The following is a 23,582-nucleotide window of genomic DNA, read 5'->3' as shown; positions in this document are numbered from 1 at the left end:
CATTGATGGTATTTTCAGTCGCCTCATATGCATGCCAAAGCTGGACAGCGAAAATGGAAGACAGAATTGATGAATTTGAATTGTGGTGTTGTCAAAGAATGTTAATACCAGGGACTACCAGAAGAACAAACAAATCTGCAACCAGATTACTTCTTAGAAGTGAGGATGGTGAGGTTTTGACTCGCTTAGTCTGGACACATGACCAGAAAGACCAGTCACTAGAAAAGGACATCATGTTTGGTTGAGAGCCAGAGAAAATGAGGGAAACTCAATGAGATGGATCGGCACAATAGCCACAACGATATGTTCAAACATACCATTGACCATGAAGATGGCACAGTACTGGGCAATGTTTCTTTCTGTTACACATAAGGTCACCATGAGTCAGAGCTGACTTAACAGTAACTAACAACAGTAATTAAAAAAAAAAGCAAAAAACCTTTGACTGGAGAAACCTTGAGAGTATAGCTCCTGGACACCTTTTTAACTCAGTACTGCAGTCACTCCTGAGGTTCACCTTTAGGCCAAAGATTAGACAAACCCATAAAACAAAACGAGTCTAAATGGGCACACCAGCCCAGGGCAAAGATGAGAAGGTAGGAGGGGACAAGAAAGCTGGTAATGGGGAACCCAAGGTCAAGAAGGGGAGAGTGTTGACATGTGGTGGGGTTGGCAATCAATGTCAAAAAACAGTATGTGTATTAATTCTTTAATGAGGAGTAAATTAAGAAAACTTTAACAAACAAATTCTCTTTAAATGTCTAGTATTTTGATATTTGAATCAAAATTGAGTGGCCAATGCTCAAATTCTCCATTTCGTATCCAAACACACTGAATAGGAGGACAAATGCTTTAGTTAAAGCTATACTTACGACAGCCAGTAGGTGGGAGCATAGGGAAGGTTATGGCACTCATGCAGCAAGGCAGGTTTGAATAAAGTTCAGCCAGGAAAAGAAATACTACCAGTAGCTATTAGTGACTGTGGCCTTTCTGAAGCAAGATGGAGAAGTGTTATAGTATATGGGCCTTTGTTTTGGTTAGTCCAACTATACACTAGCCAAAGCCAGCCCTGTGAGTTTGGATGTGCTTGTTGGACCATCCACAATTTTGCTCAGGCTCTATTTTATATGATAAAAATAAACTAAATTATTTGAAATTGCTGTAGTAGTGTTAGATATTATCCCAAATATAATTCATTTGTATAATCAATTCTATTTCTAGTGAAACTTTGCTTTCAACTCCATTTTAACATTAGAAAATAGTGGAATTAAATGTATATCTTAAATTGTTACATTTTATCTCATAAATTGTTTCTTGGGAAAATAGTCTTATTCTTTAATACTACCATTTTCTCAAGAAATTTTAATAAAAAATATTTTCAGAGCTTGTGGTACATAAATTTATAGAGATGTAAGGGACTTTAGTGAGCTGTGAGTCTATTTAATATTTTCATTTTAAGAGTCTATGAGTCTATGCAAAGACAGAACAATAATTAAAAAAAAACAAAAAACAGTTGCTGTCAAGTTGACTCCAAGTCATGGTAGCCCCATGTGTGCAGAGTAGAATTGCTCCATTGAAGTTTCAAGGCTGTGACCTTTCTGAAGCAGAGGAGGAAGTGGGACGACTAAGGGTCATATCACTGGTTACTGGCAGAACCATCACAGGCAACAGTAACGCTGCTCAGGTGTGGGAATCCCTAAAGCTGAACTTCCTGATGGCTCCTCTGGGTTTTCAGGAAGCATACTTGAAGACCTAGTTTACAAATATGTGTAAATGTTCTCTATTGCTATTTTGAGTTTACAATGAGAAGCAGTATTAAGTTAGTAGGAACTTCAGATTGAGAAGACCTGGACTTGAACCTTGCCTCTCTCACTAGCTGCATGTATTCCCTTGAGCAAGCAGCTTAACCTCTCATGATGATCATAAAAATAAAAAAAAAACATATTTGAGGATTAAAGGACAGAATGCCTGTAATGCACTTAGCAGGGTGCCTTTGACTGCCTGCTTGATATAGACAGAGAATGAATTTTAATAGAGGCAGCTTATCCAGATTTTAAATATAAATCTAAAACTTTACAGCCACATCGGCCTTTTTTTCCCCTTGTTCCTGAAACCTGCCGAGATCCTCCCTGCCTCTGGGCCTCTGCACTTGAAGTTGCCTCTACCGGTTGTACTTTTCCCCTAGATTTTTGAAAGGCAGGCTCTGTCTCAGTCTTGAGAGTGCAGGTCGGTTATCGCCTTGGCAGCCACATCTAGAGAAGCACTACCATCACCTTCATCACCAGCACTGCCACCATCCCCATATCATCCTCTGTCATTTCCCTCACTGCACTATCACTCTGTGATACTATCTTACAAGGTTCCTATCATCCTCCAATTAAAAACTTCTTGAGGTTAGGGAAGGAGCCCTGGTGATGCAGTGGTTCAAGTGCTCAGCTGCTGATAGAAAGGTCAGCCATTTGAACCCATCAGCTGCTCTGTGGGAGAAAGATGTGGCAGTCTGCTTCCGTAAAGATTTATAGCCTTGGAAACTTTATGGGGTAGTTCTACTCTGTCCTCTAGGGTCGCTATGAGTTGGAATCGACTTGATGGCAGTGGATTTTGAGGATGGGGACTTGTCTCTTTTTCCACCACTTTGTTCCCATGTCTAGAACAAAGCTTGAGAGGTTATAGACCTCGGTAAGTCTTTATCTCAGAATTTCTTTTCCTAAGTGTCTTCCTGTGAGGTATTGCCTCGTTTTTCTATCTTTTATTTAACTTTATGTAGTCTACCAGCGTCCCTGTAGGACTGGTTCAAGCCTGTGTAATGGCTCAAGTGCTTGGCTGCTAACCAAAATGTCAGTGGTTCGAACTCACCCACAGGCTCTGTGGCAGAAAGACATGGCAATCTGCTCCTGTAAAGACTGACAACCTAGGAAACCCTATGGGACAGCCTACTCGGCCCTATAGGGTGGCTGTGAATCAGAATCGAATCCATGGCGCACGACCACCAGAGTCCCTGGGTAGTGTAAACAGTTAATGTGCTTGGCTGCTAACTGAAAGGTTGAAAGTTCAAGGTTACTCACAGGCACCTGGGAAGAAAGGTCTGGTGATCTGCTTCTGAAAAATCAAGCACTCAGAACCCTATGGAGCACAGTTAGAGTCTGACACACATGGGGTTGCCATGAGTCAGAGCTGACGAGACAGCAACTGGTATATTTAGTCTACCACCTACTCATTTTAAAATCAATGGGAGTAAAACACTGTAATCAATTGGCCTGGAGAATCTCACATTACAGCTTCTGAGAAACCAGCAAAGTTTAGAGTAAAGAATTTCCAGCCACAGTCTGAAGATCTATAGAAGACCTTTTTGAGCCTCAGTTTCACCACCTGTAAATTGTGGATGAAGTTATTTGTCCTTTCTACCTCACAGGTGAGATGAGACTACAGATGTAAAAAAATGTTCTGGAAATTTTGAGCATGTTTTGGAAGTGTGTGTTCTCCTCTTCCTGTGTTCCCTGTCTTGGGAAATGATGCTACTCGCTTCCAAAGACAGAAACCTGCAGGCCTTGATGTGTCCTCCTGCCCCCTCATCTCCACAGCGGGTCTTACTGATTTCCCTCCCAAATTTGTCTCCTGCTCCATCTCCACTGACACCATCTCAGCTCAGACTTAGTTTTTTCTATTTGGATTATTACAACCTTTGATGGGTTTGCCTCAAGCCTGGAGCAACAACCCTTTGCAAATGCTTAAAACTCTGCTTATTGCCTTCAGCAGAAAATATACACAAGGCTGTAACCATCCATTCCTTCTCCAACCCCATCCCTCCATCCTTCCATCCTTCCCTACTTCTTTGCAACACCATCAGGCTCTAACTGTCCTGAACTGAACATTTTCACAATGTTTTCTCTCTACCTCAAATGTTTTTCCCCCATCTTTGCAGGTGAACTTCAAATAACACTTCAGGACTCCACTCGTGTCAACTTTTGCAATGATTGATCTGAAACAACCTCTCCCATTTCCAGTATGTATTAGATGAGGGGTCAGCAAGCTATGGCCTTTGGGACAAATCCAGCCCACTGCTTGCTTTTGTAAATAAAGTCTTCTTGGAACATAGCCAGACCCATTTCTTTATGTACTGTTTACGGCTGCTCCTGTGCTACAACGGCTATGGCACAGTTGAGAGGTATGACAGAGACTGCGTGACCCACAAAGGCTAAAATATTGACAATCTGGCTCTTTCAGAAAAAGTTCGTGGACCCTGCATTAGATGCTCCTCTTTATGTACTCTGATTGCACTGTGATAGACCATGTCACAGTGTAGACCACCTTGTATGTCTATCTTCCCTCTCTATTCCCACTGACAGGATAGGGACTGTACTAGCACAGTGCCTGGCACATAATTGGTGCTCCATGCATGTCTATTGAATTAATAAAAACATCGCTTCCTCCAAGTACCATTATAAACCCTGTGATCCACAGGGTTTTCGTTGGGTGATTTTTGGAAGTAGATCTCCAGGCCTTTCTTCCTAGTTTGTCTTAGTCTAGAAACTCTGTTGAAACCCGTTCAGCACCACAGCAACACACAAGGCTTTGCTGACAGATGGGTGGTGGCTGCACATGAGGTGCACGGTTTGGGAATAGAATCCAAGCCTCCCTCATGAAAGGCAAGAATTCTACCACTGAACCACCACTGCCCCATTACATGGTTACTCTATAAAATCGTTCATTCCTTTTTTCCCATTTATTCACTAAATGAGGATTGCTGGAGTCATAGCAATGGCTAGACCCATGGGAAGGGTACAAAAGCAATAGGAAAATCAGTCATCGTTCCTTAAGAGAACGTAAAGAATTCACAGGTTCTTGATGGGACATGAGAATCAAATTAAGAAGTGCCTCAAAAAGAGAATGGAATAGATCAAAGTGAGAATGTTCTTAGGGATGTAGGGTTGCAGGAGGATGTGAGCCTGTGGGGTTCATTAACAAAGGCTTCCCGGATCACAGGAATCTTCAGTGATTCCAAACTTGGCTGCACACTGCAATCACCTGGAGGCTTTAGAGTACTGAGGCTGGATTGCTCCCAGGGACTCTGATTTATTTGGTTGGGGTATAGCCTGGGCACCTGGGTGCTTTAAAACTCCCCAGATGATTGTAATGGCAAGCCAAAGTTGAGAATAACTGAGTCCCTATTATCGATTCTCTGATAAGAATCATGTGGCAATTTTTATTAAGTAAATAGATTACCAGGCCTCTGAGCCAGAAATTGTGATTCCCTTGGCCTGGGTGGGGGTAAAGGATCTGTGTTTTCATCTAGAGCCCCAGGTGATTCTTATCACAGGGACATTTGGGAAACATGGAGTAGCCCAGTACTTTCCAAGCTTGTTCAATCATAAGAATTACCTGAGTCTCCGGTAAACTTCCAGATTCTAGAGCCCCACCCCACACCTATTAAATCAGGATCTCCATGGGAGGGGTGGGACTCAGTGGGTTTAACAAGCACTTCTGGACCAGGCAAGTTTAAGAAACACCACCTTAGTCCCGTGGTCAATATTGGTTCCTCTACAAGCTATCTTGCAAACTTAAAAGAAATAAAGTTACATTGCTTTCCCCCAGAGGTGCTGATTCTGGGGGCAGAGACAAGCACTCATCCTTTTTTTTTTTTTAAGGCATCATCTGTGAGTTTGAGAAATAACTGGGCTGGTGAATCACTGTTATAGCCATTCTTCATGAAAACAAATTGCCCTTAGGATTCACGGTTACCTACTGAATCATTGAGCGTGTTCGGTTCTACACAGTGCTGTATCCAAAGGGGAGAATTAAAAAGGTAAGGGTTCTGGTCCTGCCAGCTCAAGTGGCTGAGAAGACAGTCACAGAAGAGAGAGAGGCATTAAGATGTACAAAAAATAAAGAACTGGAACCCCCAGTGATAGCTTGCTGATGGGTGGGGGAAAGCTGAGATTCCTGGTGAGCTCTGACATCACCACAAAGGGTCACAGTTGACATTGTGTCCAGGCTGGTCTTGGGGGATGATTCTGCTGGGCTGTGGCCATCTTCTAGGCTGGTCCCAGGACAACTCTGATTACAGGAAGCTGCTTCTACTTTCCTCCTAGTGAGCGTGCTCAATGATTGCTTCTGCCCATAAGATAGCTCTGCCTTCAGCAGAAAACTCACAGGAAGATGAATTCTTTTCTAAAAACCTGTGAAAGCTGGCACTTAATGGGACAGCCTTGTTTTCTGGGTCTCACAAGTTTTCCACTTTTGACAGTGTGCGGTCACCACTTTTCTATGTTGTTGTTAAGTGCTGTCAATTCAGTTCTGACTGATAGCAACCCTGTGTACGACAGAACGAAACACTGCCTGGTCCTGCGCCATTCTCACAATTGTTGTTATGCTTGAGCCCATTGTTCCAGCCACTGTGTCAATCCATGTCATTGAAGGTCATCTTCTTTTTCTCTTTTCACTTTTCTATATCTCTAGTGGAGGGTATTTGAGTTTTCCTTCTCTGACAAGTTTCGGCCATATATATAGCTTCCAGCTTTCTCAGGTTTTACTGTATCTTCTTGGGCTTGACAGGAAAAACAACTGAGTCTAACAGTCAATTGGAATGAATAAAAATTGATTTGTTTCAATACTCTTTATACCTACATAAGGCATTCCTCAGTTTTATTCTGCCTGTTCAAGCTGTGGGTTTTAGATGGTCTTCTAGAGTTTTTTTTTTTTTTTCTAGAGTTGTCAGAACTGCTTCTTTGCTTCACCAACATCCATATACACTTATGTTGAGGGGTGTAGGGGAAAACAGACACAGCCATGACCTTTGTCCCCTAGCACCTTGCACAGTCCTCAATTAGGACCAAATACATAACACATGCAGATGGAGAGCAGTCCAGCCAAAGCAGTGACCCACAGCTCTGCTGCTTACCTGCCTTTTCCCATCTGGCCATTAACATCTTGGCTGACATGATCAGGTAGGGTTCAACAATCCAGCATTTCTTCCAGATGTGAAGGAAATAAATTATGTTGTTGTTGAGTCAGCGCCTAAGTCATGGTGATCCTATGCACAGTGGAACTAAAAGCTGCCTGGTACTGAGCCATCCCCATGATTGGTAGTGGATTGAACCCTTGTGATCCATAGAGTTTTCATTGGCTGATTTTCAGAAGTAGATTGCCAGGTCCGTCTTTTTTTTTTTTTGTAAGATGGTGTTTTTATTTTTGGGTGTACAATTTAGTGCCATCAATTACATTAATTATACTGTACAACCATCACCCATAATTATTCCCAAATTTCCCATCACCTTAAGCAGAAACTCACTGCTTCCTAAATAATAACTCCCTTTTTCCCTCCCTCCCACCCTTGCTGTTAGTTGTTAGATGCCAGAAGTTTAGACTCATAGTGAACCCATGTGACAGAGTAGAATTGCCCCATTGGGTTTTCTAGGGCACAATCCTTATGGGAGCGGATGGCCAGATCTTTCTCCCAAGGAGCCGCTGGATTGGTTCGAACTGCCAACCTTTCAGTTAGCAGCTGAGTGTTTAACTCAGGCTCCTTGTGCCACAGGGCTCCTTCCTGCTCCAGGTAACCACTAATAAACTTTGATCTATACATTTGCACCAGGCCTTTAGGCTACCGGTTTAGTCTGGAAACTCTGCTGAAAGCTGTTCAGCATCATAGCAACATGCAAGCCTCCACAGACAGATGGGAGATGGCTGTGCCTGAGGCCAGGAATTGTAAACAGGTCTCCACACAGAAGGCGAGAATTCTACCCCCGAATCATCACTGCCGCTAACCCAGTTGCCGTGGAGCCTGTTTGAACTCATGGCAAGCCCATGTGTGTCAGAGTAGAACTATGATCCACAGGGTTTTTAACGACTTTTTTTTTTTTTTTTAATAGATCACCAGGTCTTCCACGGTGCCTCTGGGTGGGTCTCGAACCTCGAACCTTTCAGTTAGCAGCTGAGCATATTAACCATTTGCACCATCCAGGAATTAAATTATAAGTGTTAGAAATTTCCCTGTAAATTACTTATTCCTGAGAACAGGAGCCTGACTTTATTTATTGTTATGTCTCCAGCAATTATCTCAGGGTCTGGCACAGACTAAAAAAAAACAAAACCTAGAGAGTTATAATTGTTGGTTAAATGAAAAAATGAGATAGGGACTTTGTCTCTTTAGAAATCACCACATCATGTTAAGTCTAAATTTATAGGTGGAATATAAACTGCTCCATAAATAACAATCCATCACTTTGATAGGTACATATCCGCATTCTGCAAATACTGATCCAGAGGCGTAGCATCCCCAAATAAATACTTTTTATACCGACTTCTGCTGTTAGTCATTAACATCTGCTTCATATGGCTTCATTCACCTTTTGGTTTTTGTTCTACTCTCAGTTGTTATGATTTGAAGAAAATGTACTTGTTCACGCTTTCATAATCTGCTTTATTTTGTCAGTTGCTTTTTTCATTTGTCAAATTCTATTTATTCCTCTAGTAGTTCAATTTCTCACCAATTGCAGCACATTTTGAATTCCTTTCCCTGCTGGATTTTCCACCTTTAATAATAATATAACATGAAAGTGGAGCACATAGAAACTAGACATTAAACCTCAGCCTAAAAGCATAATAGGAAACCCCAGGAATGTTTACCTCGTACAAAGGAAAACCACCACAACAATTACCATTGGAAAATGATAGTGTTGCTTAGAATCACCATCAGTGACCTAGTTTAGGCAGAGGCAAGCCATTGTGTTCCTGCATCCCCCTAACATAGCACCTGAGTCAGCGTTCAGCAAAAATACTCATTTTCAATGTAAGCTCGAACTTGGATTTCACGTGTTTGTGTTTACCGCAGTTTAATTTTTTTTTTTTTTTTCTGAAGGATCTATGCCTTCATCTAAACTAAAACTGACATCATGGTACTTAAAATGCAAACCATTCAGAAACAACAGAGAGTAAAAAGAATGGACTGAGTCTCAGATATGTAAAAAAGACAATGAATAGCACTGGCAGTCATTTTATATGGGACTCTACCTCATATGCTAAGATTTTTCAATATGAAAAACTCAGGTTCAAGTTAACACAGAGGAAATATCTTGTTTCTGACTTTGGGTCAATGTGGAGATGAAACAGAAACACCTTCTCTTTCAATTATCCAGGAAAGCCATGATGATATTCTTTGAAAACTTCATTTGCTAGTGAGTAGGCTCTGATCACATCTGGAGAACTAATGCATTGCATTTCATAGACCTCCAGTGGTTAAGAGCTCAGAAGGTCAGCAGTTCGAATCTACTAGCTGCTCCTTGGAAACGCTACAGGGCAGTTCTACCCCTACAGGGTCTCTCTGAGTCAGAATCGACTCGACAGCAAAAGGGTTGATTTTAATACACTATTGGTTATTTGGACTATTTTTCAAGTACATCCCAAACTTCAGGCTGGTCTTACCTATTGATTGTAGGCTTCAATGATGACTTTTTTGTATTTGTGTTTTGACAGGAGCCTGGGTGGCACAAGCACTTTGCAAATGGCTGCTAACCTAAAGGTTGGCAGTTTGCATCCACTTAGCAGTTCCACAGAAGAAAGGCCTGGTGACTGCTTCTGTAAAGATTAGCCAAAAAAAAAAACCCTATGGAGCAGTCCTGCTCTGCAATACACGGGGTCATCGCGAGTCGGGGACCAACTCGATGATAGCTAACAACACCATCCATTTAGTATAGAAGATTTAGAAGAATGTTTGTTAATAGAGCACTAGAACACTCCAACACTTACACCAGTCTTCATCGTCCAGAAGCATCAGTGGCAGACATCTGTGTCTCATGCCCACTCCTCTGGGGGTTGTGCCCTCTCTTACTTACATGGCCATTGTGGAAGGAGCCATGTTCTTATGTGACCCTGCCCCTAGTCCAAGGAGGGTAATAAGTCCCTTTTTTAAATTTATTGTAATATGGAGAGAACCAGAAAGCAGTGAGAGAAAATAGAGCCCAATGCAGAGAGAGGCTGAAAAGAGAGAAGAAAAGAGGGGCGGGCCCTGGCTGTTTTTAGGAGCCTGGTTCCAATCATTCCTTAGGCTCCACAGCATCCCTACTTTTCCCATGGTTTGGTTGTTTCTCACTTTTCTTGGCTTCTGCAAACCAATAAATTCTGCTTTCTAAGTTGCTCAGAGAGGTGTTTCTATTACTTGAAACCAGGCAAATATAACATCAAGAACTGTTTAGTCACCTCCAGGAAAAGTTCTTTTTCTGGAACTTACTTGATTGATTTGTATCTCTATACTCTATCTGGTTGCCAGAAACAGTGTTATCTGAGTTGTTCTCTTCATTAGAATTTGCTGAAGGAGATAAAATGGGAGAATTAAGCTCAATAATGGTTTGTTTTTTCCTTAATACAAAAAGATGCTGTTATTTCTAGAGTTGGCAAATTCATAGAGACAGAAAGTAGATTAGAAGTTACCAGGGGCTGTGGGGAGGGGAGACTGGAAAGTTATTGTTTAAGGGGTACAGAGTTTCTCTTTGGGGTGATGAAAAAGTTTCAGAAATAGTGGTAATAGTTGTACAATGCCGTGAATGTAATTAATGCCACTGAATAGTATACTTAAAAATTGGCTAAAATGGCAAAATTTGTTGTATATGTTTTACCACCCCACACGAAAAGATACTATTGCTGACACACAGAATAACTTTTCCAACAATGATGATTAATTTTAATGCAACTCAAACTGGGATGCAGTAAATACCTACTATGTGCTAGACACGGAGAATGCAGAGATAACAGGTCCAGTTTTCTTCACGAGAAGCTTATGGTCTACAAGCTCATAAAACAAACAATAACACACGTAGCTCAACCATCTATATGAGACTAAATGGGCACACCAGCCCAGGGGCAAGGACGAGAATGCAGGAAGGGACAGGAAAGCTGAACGAATGGAAATGGGAACCCAAGGTCAAGAAGGGAAGACAGTTACCATGTCACTGGGATGGCAACCAGTGTCACAAAACCATATGTGTAGTACTTGTTTAATGAGAAATTAATTTGCTCTGTAAACCTTCATCTAGAGCACAACTGAAAAAATGTTTACAAAAAAAAAAGAAACCTATGGTCTAGGGCTGTGGTTCTCAAAGTGGTCTTCCATATTGGCAGCCTCGGCATTTCCTGGGAACTTGTTAGAAATGCAAATGAACTGGAAACTCTGAGGGTGGGGCCCAACAATCTGTTTTTTAATACCGCCTCCAGGTGATTCTGATGCAGCTAATGTTTGAGAACTTTATTTATATACACCTCCTCAGGCAATGGAGCCCTTATGGAGCAGTGGTTAAGAGCTAGGGCTGCTATCTAAAAGATCAGCAGTTCTAATCCACCAGAACGAACCTGTTCGAAGCCCTGGGCCCCCTCCCTCTTTAAATGATTGGAAAATGAAAACCATCTTGAGCTTTCAGAACAACAAGTGTGAAAGTAGAAATCCTGGGGAAATCCTTCACCCTCTTGTCTAAGGGCCAACAAGAAAGAAAGGTGTCTGTTCCAAGCCTGTCTGAAGTGGCTCCAGTTTATCGAGGTAGATAAGACAAGGTATGGAAATAACTGGGATGGGTTAGTCCCTGCAGGCCTGGACTGCATCTTGGCACTGCCTCACACAAACCCAATCTATAAGCAGGGGGTCTGTGCCAGGGCCACTGTGGCAAGGTATCTGAGAAAAATCGACCATTATCGGCCCTCAAGCCACATCAGAGGGCTCTTGCCTGCTTCTTCCTCTAGTAAAACTTGCCACTTGGTGTGAAAAGAGAGATAGAGGGATAATTTGAGAACTAAAATCAAAATGCTTAGAAAATGTAAGAATTCTTGTACCTTGAAAAGTTCTAATTGGCATTTCTTTCTGAAAACTGTCTCCTAGCTGCTTTCCCTTGTGGAACTTTGTAATTTGTTCTTTTCTGTCTTTGTGCTTTCTCATTTCCCGTTACTCAATTCAATTAGACCAAGATTTGGTGAGTGCGTACCGTATGCCAGGCACTGAACCAAGCATAACATGATGAGTAAGACTTAGTACCTGTTCTCAGGAAGCACATAGTCTAGTTGGGGATACCCCACAACCAGTCGACCACTTTTTTTTTTTTTTTTATACATGCTAGGCATTGAGACTGGTTCTGGAAATTCAATAATAAATACATAGGCACAGAAGGACAAAGTGTATAATTATACATATGAAATACCTACAATGGGCAAATTCATAGGGGTAGAATGTCGATTACAGGTTACCAGGAGCTGGGGAGAAGGGTGGACAGGTATTTATTGCTTAATGTGTAGAGTTTCTGTTTGGGGTGATGAAAAAGTTTTGGAAGTACATGGTAATGAAGATTATGCAACATTGTGAATGTAATTAATGCCACTGAACTGTACACTTAAAAGTGGTTAAAAAAAAAAAAAAAGCCTTTGTCATCAAGTCAATTCTGACTCATAGCAACCCTATAGGAGAGAACAGAACTGCCCCATAGGGTTTCCAAGGAGTGACTGGTGAATTTGAACTGCTGACCTTTTGGCTAGTAGCCATAGCTCTTAACCACTGCACCACCAGGGCTCCAATGGTTAAAAATGATTAGAATGGCAAATTTTACTGTATATATTTTACTACAAGAAAATTAAAAAAAAAAATACAAAAAACCAAATGGTCCATCAACAGATGAGAACATAATCAAAATGTGGTATATACACAACAGTAGAATATAATTCAGCAATAAAAAGGAATGAAATTCTGATATGTGTTACAACATGTGAATCTTGAAAACATCGTGCTAAGTAAAACAAAAAACCACATATTGTATGACTCTACTTAGATGAAGTATCTAGAACAGGCAAATTCATAAAGACAGAAAGATTAGTGGTTACCAAAAACTTGGTGGGGAGAGGGGAACGGAGAATTATTAATAGGTATAGAGTTTTTGTTTGCGGTGATGGAAATTTTTGGAAATAGAGAGCGGTGATGATTGTAGAACATTGTGAATTAGATTGTCACTGAATTGTACGTAAATGATTAAAATGACAAATTATGTGTTACATATACTGTACCACAATAAAAATATTAAAAAAAAAATACAACTGATACCTGCATTGAAGGAGTTCACTGTTTAGAGGAGATAGACAGAAACCCAATGTGGTAAGAGCTATAATGGAGATTAGAACAAGTGCCAAGATAGCACACAGGCAAGAGTGGTCGGCTCCACCTGAGAGAGTTCAGGTAGGCTGAAAGGAAAATATGCCCTTGGGTTTAGGTTCACCACAGACAGAAAGGTAGGAAGGAATGGCATGTGGCACGATGGTGTGTCCAGAGAAAGGGGAGAAGTTCCTGGGGGGTAGAGTGTAGGTTTTATGGTTGAAGATTAGTCTGGAAAAGTAGCCTAGGGCTAGGCTTGAAGAATTTCATATGCCACACGGCAGGGTAAGGAGTTTAAACCTATGAAGAATAGAAGTTCATCAGTGTTTTCTTAAGCAGGGAAGAGATTTGGTTAGATCCAGGCTTTAGAAAGACTTGAGAAGCAGTGTGGATGATGATTTGAGGGATTAAAAGCAAGAAGTGAATGTTTTATTCATCACTGTGGAACAAATGACTCCAAACTTAAAGAAACAAAATCAAAGCCATTGCCGTCAAGTCGATTCTGACTCAGTGACCCTATAGAGCTGCCCCATAGGGTTTCCAAGGAATGCCTAGTAGATTCAAACTGCCAACCTTTTGGTTAGCAGCTGAACTTTTTTTTTTATAATTTTTATTGTACTTTAAATGAAAGTTTACAACCTAAGTCAGTCTCTCACACAAAAACTTATATACACCTTGCTACATACTCCCAATTACTCTCCCCGAAATGACACAGCCCGCTCCCTCCCTCCTCTCTCTCTTTTCGTATCCTTTTTGTCAGCTTCTAACCCCCTCTACCCTCTCATCTCCCCTCCAGGCAGAAGATAACAACATAGCCTCAAGTGTCCACCTGATCCAAGAAGCTCACTCCTTACCAGCATCCCTCTCCAATTCATTGTCCAGTCCAATCCATGTCTGAAGAGTTGGCTTCGGGAATGGTTCCTGTCCTGGGCCAACAGAAGGTCTGGGGGCCATGACCACCAGGGTCCTTCTAGTCTCAGTCAGACCATTAAGCCTGGTCTTTTTTTTATGAGAATTTGGGGTCTGCATCCCACTGCTCTCCTGCTCCCTCAGGGGTTCTCTATTGTGTTCCCTGTCAGGGCAGTCATTGGTTGTAGCTGGGCACCATCTAGTTCTTCCAGTCTCAGGATGATGTAGTGTCTGGTTCATGTGAGCAGCCGAACTCTTAACCACTATGCCACCAGGGTTTCCAAATAAACAGATCATTAAGTGCATTGGCCAGCATGGAAGGTGTGAATTCTACCCCTGAACTACCACTGCCAACTCCAAATCTAGTGGCTTAAAACAAAGATGATCTGTTATTTCTCACAATTTGTGAGTTAGGTGGGTGGATCTGCTGGCTTCCTCAGGTGGCAGCATTTATTAAGCTCATGGGTTGACTGAGGGTCAACAGAGACACCAGAATGGCTCTTTACCCATGTGGTCTCTGTCCATGCTTGTCATCGTTGAGTAGTCTAGATCAGACATTCTTTCATAGTGTTGAGTGCATTCCCAGAAGGGGAAGCTGAACTTATAAATCTTCTCAAGGCTTATTCTTGGAGACTGCACAATGTCATGTCCACTGCATTTTACCGGCCAAAGCCTTGGGGGAGGAGGAGATTACACAGGGGTATAAATAACATGGCTCATTGGGGACCACACAACTAGGAAGTCATTTTCAGAGAGTAGGCAAGACACAATGAGGGGCTGAACTAAGTTAGCAGCTGTGTGAGAGGAGAGGAGCAGATATTTAGGAAATGGAGTCTCTGGGTAGTGCAAATGGTTGACATGTTTGGCTGCTAACCAAAAGGTGGGAGGTTTGAGTTTACCCAGAGTCACCTCAGAAGAAAGGCCTGGCAATCTACTTTATAAAAATCAGCCATTGAAAACCCTATAAATTAACTAAATAGAAGGCTAACTCATAAAGTAAAGAATGTCACCCTTGAGTATCATACTCTTAAAAAATATATTTATATACATATGAGACCAAATGGTCAACAGTTACTCTAAAGCATGGATGAGGAGGATGAGGGGCAGTGAGACTAAGTTAATGGGAATCGAACACTAGAATCAAAATAATGAGAATACTGACACCATGGTAGGAATGCAACCAATGTCACTGAATAATATGTGCAGTAATTGTTGAATGGGAACCTGTTTTGCTGTGTATTCTTTCACCAAAAATCCAATAAAATATTTAAAAAAGAAAAAGAAAGCCCTATGGAGCACAGTTCTACTCTGACACACATGGGGTCACCATGAGTTGGAAATGAGTGATGGCAACTGTTTAAGAATTAGTCATGCACTAGGGTTTTTGGGTAGGGCATTGCATTAAAGCTCAGATGAGGGTTACAGGCAAAGTGCTATTGAAGAACAGATTGCAAGTTTAGTGGATGCTGTTGACTCCCCTCCCCCCAGTCCAATTTATCTGCCTACACACCCATCCCCTAGCTGCTGTGAGTGTTGGTGGATAACAAGTCACATCTGTCCCCTTCTCTGGAAAATAGGTGTTGACCAAACAGGAGCTTCGTGCCAGGGTGGTGATGTACCTCGCCCTCATGGCTGATTGGCACAGGGTACAAAAGGCCTGCCCCTTGCCTCTAGATAGGATTGACTCAGCAATATGTGCTCCAGAACTTTCTTGTGGGGTCAGACTGAAGCTTTTCTCCAGGTACAGAGAATATATGTCATGTCTGGTGGTCATAAGTCCTATGAACAAAAAAGAAGCAGAGTAAGGGTGTTAGAGAGTGATGGGGCTGATACTTTAGGTGGAATGTTAAGGAAGACCTCTTCGAGGAAGGGACATTTGAGCAGAGACCTAAATGGAGTGAAAAAGTGGGTACGTAGGTGTCTTAGTTATCTAGTGATCCTGTACCACACATACCACAAGTGGGCGGCTTTAAATTTATTTTCTCACAGCTCTGGAGGTGAAAAGTCCAAATCAGGATGTGGGCTGTGTCGATTCCTTCCTTGTTGGCAGACCCAGGTCTTCAGTGGTTCTTGGTGTTCCTCACATGGCATCTGCCTTCCCCAGTATGTGCTCACATCTGTGCCTAATCTGCTGTTTTTATAACTGGGAAGTGATTTGGTTTAGAACATACCCTACACTGATATGGTCTCATCAACATAACAAAGAAACCCTATTTCCAAACAGAATTACATCCACTGATATGGGGGTTAAGATTCCAACACATATTTTGTGGGGACACAATTCAATCCATAACAGCAAGGATTGCATTAATTTCCAACATTCTCTGTTGAGCACTGTGTTCTCAACTTTAGAAATGGCTCTGAGATTAAGCTGCTGATAGTACCCGGGAGCCAAGAAAACTTGGGAAGGGGGACAAATTCTCTCGTCACCGTCCCATGGGGGCATCTGAACTTTGAAGATGGCCTTTCAGGCCCGTATGAGTCTGAAAATGCTAGCAGGCCTCCCCTCGTTCCCCTCCTTCCCCAACATAAATTCTTCCTTTGATCACTGTTGCCTGAAATACCAACAGAAACCGTTGCCATTAGCAAAAGATGTTTTCTGGCTAAATGTAAGCACAGTATCTGAACACTAGAGCAATGGTTCCCAAACCTGGCCATTCATTAGAATCTCCTGGAAAAACTTAAATGTACCAATTCCGGAGTCCACTAAATCTACTGAATTGGACCCTCCGGACATGAGCTTCCAGAATCTACATTTTGAGAAAACATCTCACAAGGTTTTGAGAAAGTTGGCCGAGCATCTCACAATTGATCCTGCAGCGGTTTTTAGGAATCACTGATCTATACCATGGAGCCCTGGTGGCACAGTTGTTAAGAGCTATGGCTGCTAACCAAAAGGTCAGCAGTTCAAATCTACCAGCCACACCTTGGAAATCCTATGGGGCAGTTCTATTCTGTCCTTATGGTCACTATGAGTCAGAGTTGACTCAACAACAACGGGTTACAGAGACCTGTACCATTAGGGTGTGTGAGGATTTCAGAGTCTTTCCAGACAGTGAGTTTCAATGGAGGGAAGGGAGGGAGCAGGGAGCTATTAGCTCACAATGAGCCCATTTTCCTTTCCGCTGAGTGAGATAGTGCTGAGATAGTGCTTCCCAGCCTCTTTGAATGCCTTCTTGATCCTTAGCCCGAAATTTCGTTCCCATCACGTCAGCCTTGAGCGGGGAGTGGTCTGTCAGCACCATGGGCTTGTAACTAGAGCCATAGAACCAACTTTATCTCCTTGGCTTCAGACTCTTCCATGTGAATCTATGGGGCGGGGGTGGGGGGGTGGGGGGAGGTCCAGTGACTCATGGCTAAGAGAACACATGGCCATTTCTTGACACAGATAGATGTTTTCTCTTTTTAATAAAAGGACACAAAGCCTCATAGAGGCTGTTAATGTAGATGAGATTACAGTTTATGGACTGGATGGATCTAGAGTCTGTTTTCTCACCTTTGGAAAAGTATGCAAGGCATGCAAAAATTCTTCAAAGCACATTTTAATCACAAGTATTTATTTACTTATGCATTCACTTGACAAGTATTTGTTGAGCATCTCTGACCTTATCTCTTTCTTGCTTACTCCACTCTAGTTCACTGACCCATTTGCCATTGCTAGAACAAACCAGGCACGATCCTCCCTTGAGGAATCTGCTCTATTTGCTCCTGGGCCCAGAACACTCTTCCCCTGGTATCTACTTGGCTAATTTCCACGCCTACCACTTGTCTGTCACTTTGTTGTGCTGTGGTGGCTTGCATGTTGCTATGATGCTAGAAGCTATGCAATTGATACATCAAATACCAGCAGGGTCACCAATGGTGGACAGGTTTCAGCAGAGCTTCCAGGCTAAGACAGACTAAGAAAAAAAGCCTGATGATCTACTTTCAAAAATTAGCCAATAAAGACCTTATGGATCATAACAGAACATTGTCCAGCTCACTTACTTTGGATATGTCATTAACCAACCAGTTGCTGTCGAGTCAATACCGACTCATGGTGACCTCATGTACATCAGTCTAGAACTGTGCTGCACAGGGTTTTCTATGGCTGATTTTTTGAAAGTAGACCACCAGGCCTTTCTTCCATATGTCATCAGGTGGGATCAGTTGCTGGAGGAGGACATCATTTTTGGTGAAACAGTAAGGGTAAGGGAGACCATTGATAAGATGGATTTGCACAATAGGCACAACAATGGACTTGAACATACCAGTGATTATGAGTATGGTGCAGGACTGGGCAACGTTTCATTTTGTTGTACATAAGGTCTCTATGAGTTGGAGTTGACTAAATATCCATCTAACTTCCTCACCTTCTTCAGGTCTCTGCTCAAATCTCATCTTCTCAATAAGGCCTAACCTGACCAACCTATTTAACACTGCAATCAGCCTTCTTTCATATTTCTGATAACCGTTACCTTGCTCTATGTCAATGGATTGAATTGTGTCTCCCCAAAATGTGTTTCAACTTGGCTAGGCCATGATTCCCGGTATTGTGTGATTGTCCACCATTTTATAATCTGATATGATTTTCCTTTGTGTTGTAAATCCTACCTCTATGATGTTAATGAGGCAGGATTAGGGGTGGTTATGTTAATAAGGCAGGACTCAATCTACAAGATGAGGTTGTATCTTCAGTCAATCTCCTTTGAGATGTAAAAGAGAGAAGTAAGCAGAGAGACAGAGAGACTACATACCACCAAAAAGGAAGTGCCAGGAGCAGCACATGTGCTTTGGACCCGGGGTTCCTGTACTGAGAAGCTCCTAAACCGTGGGAAGTTTGATAACAAGGACCTTCGCCTAGAGCCCACAGAGAGGGGAAACTTTTCCCTGGAGCTGGTGCCCTGAATTCAGACTTCTAGACTCCTAGACTGTGAGATAATAAACCTCTGTTTGTCAAAGCCATCCACTTGTGGTATTTCTGTTACAGTACCACTAGTTAGCTAAGATGCTCTACATAGCACTTTTCATTTCTTAACATACTACATAATTTATTGTTTATCATTTATTGTTTGTCTTCCTTCTTGAGGGCAAGAGTATTTGTCTGTTTTGTTTATTATGCACCCAAGTACCTAGCACAGTGCCTGGCACATAACATGCTCAACACATATTTGTTGAATCAATAAATCAAATGCTGATATAGTGGAGGACAATAAAAATGTCATCACTGCTCTCACAGGGCTTATGATTTATAGGAGACTGTTAATAAACAAATAATTACACAAATGCTTACTTGATAATAATTGTGATAGCTAAAAAGGAAATATATGGAGTTTATATAAACTGAGAATGTATGAGGGACCCAACCTACCTCAACCTCGGGGGTCAGGCAAAGTTTCTTGAGGAAGTAACATTTAGCCTGAGACTAGTATATTAAGTGGAGTAACCTAACCGAAGGAAGGAGGAAGGTAGAAGAAAGAACCTCCCTGCTTTTTATGTGGTTTTTAGTGGCCTAACTTCTTCTAATGATTGAGGATGCCTACAACTCTGAGTAGCACCACCCCTTTCTAAGGATCTATTCAAATTAAGTTTCTAAATGTCTGTAAACCATTTATGCCCCCTTCTGGTGTCAACAATGGAACATCAACTTCAGAAAATTTCTTCTGCTACAGGTGGATATTCTTTGGTGAATAACATCCTTTATTTCTGAATTTCTGCTTAATCAGGTGAAAACAAATTTAAAAAAATCAGTTTTCAGATCTCATAGATCAGTCCACTGAATAAGTAAAACTTAAATAATATTCTTGGCAGTGAATTAAGACTTTCAGAAACATTGTCCCCCCGCCCCCCCCCAAAAAAGAAAGAAAAATCCAAAACCACATCAAGGCTGAGGTAAAAATGCTTCCTCCTGAAACGAAAGCCTTAGACGATGAGACGAGTAACTCTCCAGGTATTCTTCTGAACACTCGAAAGAAAGTACTTCGTACAAGGCAATGAAAGAAAATGTGGGGATTAGAAGGTCAAAATTATAACAATTAATCACCTGGTAGAGGTCACCTGACTGTACTAGGCAGTTCCTTTCTCAGAAGAACAGCAAAGGTATAAGAAAATATACAAGTGCAGAATAATGAGTCAACAGCAAATATGGTGAATAAGATTAGAGAACTGCATGAGCACCAATGGATCTTAAATCTTCACTTGTTAACTCACCTGTGGGAACTCAGTCTTGAACTGGAAATAGGAATATCAACGTCCTTTCTTCAGCACTGTGTTCCCAGCTTTAGAGATGCCCCTGAGATTAAACCACAGATGGCTCCCAAAAACCAGACTAAGTGCTTGCAGGAGGAACATCCAGGAACCTTCATCAGAGAACTACAGCGAGATCTTCATTAATGAAGCCTCTGGGAGCTCAGTATTCTTTTTGTTTTATGTCTTGTTTTTGCCAAGTTAGCTAGGTTATGGAGAGGAACAGTGTAACCTCCATTGAAGGTTGTGGTTGTTGTGACCACATCAAAGGATTTCCCTCTGTATCAGCCAGGAGAGGCTAGATTATGCTGCAGTAACAAACAACCCCACAATCTCAGTGGCTTGAAACAATAAAGGTTTATTTTTCACTCAATGCTATAAGTCCATTTTGGGATGGGTAGGGGGAGTGAGCTCATCGTACCTAGGAACCCTTGCTGATAGAGCAGCCATTATCTTAAGCACAGTGGGTTCCTGTGCCAGAGGAGAAAGAGCTCTGGAGGCTTTCATACTGGGAATTAATTGGTCATAACTCATTGTCCAGGACTAGATACATAGTCCCAGGGAGTGAGAAAGTACAGTCTTACCATATTCTTAGAAAGGAGGAAAACCAGAACTATTTGGCAAACATGCTGATCCTGATGTGGCCATTTGTCACTGAGTGTAAAATCCTTTCTGAAAGAGATGGGAGTACTTCTTTGCAAGGGTCAGAAGAGCCTGGAAATTGCTGTCTCTCTCTCTGATCTTAAATGAGAAGGGCAGAATAAGTCTCTACTGAGTCCTAGGGGGAGGCAGAGAAAGAGGTAGAGAATTCACATCCTGTTATACCCCTGTAATTTCTACTTCTGGAAAAGACTTGTGTTATTGCCATCCGTCATCTTCTTTAATACATAAATACTGGTGGAACTGAAGCCATTCCTGGAGACCACCTTCCAGCCAAACAATAGACAGCCCCATAATATAAACAAAAACACCTGAGAGGAACATGCTCCTTAGAACAATCGATTATATGAGATCAAAAGGGCAACATATGCTCAAAAGCAAAGACGAGAAGGCAGGAAGGGGTAAAAAATCCAGACGAAAGGAAACGGGGTACCTAGTACTGACACATTGTGGGGAATGCAACCAATGTCATGGGATACTTTATGTACAAAGTATAAAATGGGAAACTAATTTGCTGTGCTGTCTGTCAATTTTCACCTAAAGCACAATAAAAAATTGAAAAAAAAAATACTGGTGGTGCAAACTCTTAAGCACTCAGCTGCTAACCAAAAGGTCAGTGGCTCGAACTTATCAGTTGCTCTTTTGGAGAAAGATGTGGTAGTCTGCTTCCACAAAGATTACAGCCTAGAACTTTGGGGCAGTTCTACTCTGCCCTATAGGGTTGCTATGAGTTGGAACTGACTCAACAGCAATGGGTTGCTTTTAATACATAAATACATAATAGTGTACTGATTTTAGCCAATTATATATGTCAGGCTAGGCATAGCTTTGCTATGGTTACAACTAATCCCCAAATCTCAAGTGCTTACTATAACAAAAGTTTATTTCTCATTCAAGCTACAAGTCCACTGTAAGTAGGTAAGGGAGGTTCTGACCATAATCATTCAGAGGCTCTCAGTGACGAAGGCTCCATCACTGCTATCACCCTATCAGTTGGAAAAGGATATGGACTTCCCCAGAATGGCTCTTAAAACTTCTTGATGGGAGTGACACACATCAGTTATACCTACAATTCCTTGGCCAAAAACAAGTAGCATGGCCAAACCTAAATTCAAGGGACCAGGGAAGGGCAATCCTATCATGTGCAAAAGAAGAAGAATTGGGAAAGGCTGATGAACAATCTAAAGCCTACCATTCTAGTCAGACAGGGAACAAAGGAAAGAAAATAATCCCTAGGCAGGCCCAGGGTTGAGGACTAATGCCACAGAGTGAGACCACACATTTGAGCAGAGCTTGACTTTTCCAGAACAGTTTAGAGCTCAAAAACATTTCTACATTTTTTCTTTTTATCTTTACAAGAACACCGTGAGATAAACCAGACATGAATTATTATTCCCATTTCAAAGAAAAGAGAGGCTCCAAGAAATGACATGTTTTTGCAGATTCCACATTGCTCAAAATGGCAAAGTCAGGACAATTACCAGGGCTCTGATTCAGAATCCTCTCGAGGGCACACTATGTGTCAGCCATCGCTCTGGGTACTTTCTCAGGCATTACCAGTGAGTCTTATGCCCCAGAGGCATTGGTGGTATAGTGATAGAATTTTTGCCTTCCATGCAGGAGACCCAGGTTTGATTCCCAGCCAGTGCATCTTAAATGCAGCCACCACCCATTGGTCAGAGGAGGCTTGTGTGTTGCTATGATGCTGAATGTGTTTCAGTGGAGCTGCCATGCTAAGATGGATTAGGAACAAAGGCCTGGTGATTGGCTTATAAAGTCAGCTAATGAAAACTTGGGATCACAATGGCCTGATCTGCAACTGATCATGTGGATGATTTAGGATCATGTTCTGTTATGCCAGAGTCCCATGAATCCGTGGCCAACCAGAGGGCAGCTAACAACAACAACTGAAGCACCAATCTCTGTGCTAAGGTAAGGAGTAATGTGGGAGATTGGAGTGAGAGCTACAAAGCAGGAAGGCTGGCAATTTGTTTGATGTTTTAAATGAAAAGATGCCTAGTGCATCACAAACATAATTAGAATTTGACATTACTTTTAAAATGTAATAAATGCTCATTCTAAGAAAATTTGATAATACAAAAAATATTCAGAAGACTATAACAATCACCCACCCACATATAAATACTGTTTCCTTAAGCTTCTTGTTCAAATGAGGATTTTAGAGCATGTAAAAATATATAAAAAAATAATAGAAGAAGCTGAAGTTTACTTACTGTACATCTTAAGAAAGTAAACAATTATCATTGCAGGTGAAGACCTGTGTCATTCCTTCCTAATCCTCTTGCTTTTCCTCTAGAGGTAACCAGTATCTAGAATTGGATGTTTATAAAATTCTCTGCATGTCCTTATGTCTACTAACCCACTACTGTCAAGTTGATTCCGACTCATAGTGACCCTGTAGGACAGAGTAGAACTGCCCCATAGGGTTTCAAAGGCTGAAAATCTTTACGGAAGCAGGCTGCCACATCTTTCTTCCTCAGAGTGGCTGGTGGGTTCGAACCGCCCACCTTTTGTTTAGCAGCTGAATGCTTTAACCATTGTGCCTCCAGAGCTTCTTCCTTATGTCTACCACACATGAATATATTCATAAAATATATAACACTGTTAGGCATGTTTTCAAATTTTATATAAATGGCATCATACTATGCTAACC

The sequence above is a fragment of the Loxodonta africana genome, chromosome 5, assembly GCF_030014295.1.
Source record: "Loxodonta africana isolate mLoxAfr1 chromosome 5, mLoxAfr1.hap2, whole genome shotgun sequence".
Taxonomy (NCBI): Eukaryota; Metazoa; Chordata; class Mammalia; order Proboscidea; family Elephantidae; genus Loxodonta; species Loxodonta africana.
This window is presented reverse-complemented; position numbering follows the sequence as displayed.